Genomic DNA, 2,946 nt, shown 5'->3' on the forward strand with positions numbered 1-2,946 from the left:
CTTTTAGCAGAAAACCAAATGCCTTTCAAAAACGTTTAAATGTTGCCTTAATAGTCTGGACTTTGCTCGAAAAATAGTCGAAAATTAGCAAAGTTGAGATTTCAGTCAGAAGCTCTCTGGTCAAACAAAAGCATATCTGAACAGTTAGTCAGTGCTAGCATTAAATACCCTGATTTGGTTAAAAAGTAAGCATTCTATGCAAAACTTGTGGAGAAGGATTCACAGGAGTTTGAAGGAGTCCTAATCTTACCAGCAGTTATTAGATAAATAATACATTTAGAAAAGACCAATGTCTTAGTGATGCCTTAATTAGTTGTATTAATGGTCAGTTCTGTCTCAAACATTCAGTGAATGTAAACAAACTTCTACATTTAGTTCTTTATATCATCAAGTGCAGGTGATGGTTGTCAGAATTTGCAACATGAAACAGTTTTCTGTGCCTCTGCAGCCTTTTCTGTTACTAAGCTACTTGATTTGAAGACTTGGGGCTTATTTTCTGTACATGAATTAATGGTTTAGCTGGATCCGTTTAGCTTGATCTCAGATCCATCACTTCAGTTGTCAAAGCACATAGGCAAATATACTTGAGAACAGGTTTATTCATTGTAAATAAGATTAAACGACAGAGTGCAGGAAATCCTCCAAATTATTCTTGCAGAGGGAACATTCAGTGCATAAATGAAAAGGGCATTTCAAGTGGAGAGACTATTGCAAGAGCCTTCATTGTAGCCTGTCACAGTTTAAGGCATCTGAATTGACCCAAGGGTAGGCAAAAGGTAGGTGGCAGAGGAACTAATAAAACTACTACTACTACTAACAAAATGGGTAAAGGCTGAGGTAGGGAGGTGGGGCTGGGGATCCAGGTAGAGGCTTGAGCTGAAGGTAGTGTTGAACAAATCAGATGTGGGATTGCCAGGCAGAGATGGGCCCAAGGGGCTGAGCTGTCAAAGTCAGTTGACAAGGCAGGAGGTCCAGAAATGAAGACTGATATATCGATAGAAAACAAATAAATGGCTGAAACTGCGACTAGCTGTATAAGATGAGTCTACACGTAGACAGCTATATGATGGTAATGCTGTGCAACTGGTGAGGTTCTGCTCAAGCATCACCACACCTGTCACTTCTGTAATTAAGCACAAGCACCAGACGTGGAAGTGAGAGACACAACTGAAGTCATGGAGGGAGGGGAAACAGAAGCAGAGGACATGACAGTACCCTGACTCATTACATTTACTGAGGTAAACATCTGTGCGCAAGGCAGAATGAGAGAGTGTTTCTCTAGGATCAAAAACTAATAAATAAATAAATAAACTGATTGCAGGTTAGAGGTAATTCACATATAATAAATTCTTAGCACCCCATATTAGGAGACAGAGTCTCTGAAGTTGTGGCCACTCAGACAATGTGCACCGAATTTTTACGAACATGCATGACTTTTTTTTATTCTCCAGGCATGTGCATTGTGTGACAAGATGGCTAATGCCACGAAGATATTCCTTAATATCACATTACTTACGCTTCCTCTGAATATTAAATAATACATTTTTAATTTATGCAGTGGGCACACTGAGAGTGACTGACAATGAACAACACATTTTTTTAAAATAACTTTAATATAGAAAAGGGAATCAGTGTAAAAGGCTAACACTGAAAACAGCATAACATCCCATTTAAATAATAGAATGTACTGTGTGTGAAAGAAACGATCAGAGTTTAAGATCAAATTAGCCCTCCTGAGAAAGTAATATTGTGATTTAGAACCTCCTCGTCTATAATTCCAGTGGGTCCATGTCTGTAATTGTACTGAAGATTACACTTATCTGTTGGAAAGTTGGTGCTATCAGTGTAATTGGCCTAACATTCCATAAACACAAATAGTGGAATCAGTAAACAGACAGCAGTTTGGTTTACAGTGCTGTTCAGCTATCCTCTTACTCATTACAACATGAGAGTGTTTATGCTGGTGGCCTTACATAATGTACAAACGTGTATAAATGCCTGAATTTAGCACCATTTATGTCTGTTATACAAGTTCAACACAAAGGCCCAGACCCCAGGGTTCTATATTCATCATAATATCTTCTTTACCATTCATAATCTTCGTTTTTACTGTCTAGCAACCTTTATTGAGACAGGCCGGACAAGTCTACCAAATAAGAATTAATATACAAACTTCCTTATGTGTACTGTAAAATATATGTTTTAAATCCCCACTCTTCCCGCACACACACACTGGCACACTAACACACACACTTCCCCTAGCCACCGCAGTCAAGTGCCTAACCCGTACCTTTCTCTAAACCTAATTCTAACCCCAACACCCAGTACTGGAATAACTGGTAACGTTTGTCCTACGTTAAGTGCGTATAACAGGAAAAGTTAAAAACACAATAAAAGTTGGAAGATTAAACATTTCAGTATGAATGCCTCATGAGGTAACAGGTAGGGCTACAATCCACGCAGAATTTAGCATTCTCAAGCATACCAATAAACCTGTTCTTTCAAGATGATCTACATGTGTTGTACAGTTTATATACAGTGATGTTATATGAATTATATAATTATTATATTATATAATTATTATAATTATATAATTACATAATATATATAATTATAATTATTATATTGATTATTTTAAGTGTAGGGTATCTGATCTTACAGGATCAACCTTTGAAATTAAATGAAATACTTGCTACTGTTATTTTGCACACTGTCATTTGTGTATATTTTTAGTCACATAGTAAGGACTGAATATAACTATTTATTACCATATATTTACATACACAGATGGCAAATGCAAATCAAAGCAAATACGCTGCCGTCCGTGGATGAAATTTCACGTTTTTGCGACAGTGATGGCAAAGTGTCGCAAACGTGTGGGAGGCTTTGGGCGCTGCTGGTTACGTAGAGGCAGGCAGTCGCCTACACTGACCTGAATAAGTGTGG

This window comes from Chelon labrosus (genome assembly GCF_963514085.1).
Source record: "Chelon labrosus genome assembly, chromosome: 19".
NCBI classification, from domain to species: Eukaryota; Metazoa; Chordata; class Actinopteri; order Mugiliformes; family Mugilidae; genus Chelon; species Chelon labrosus.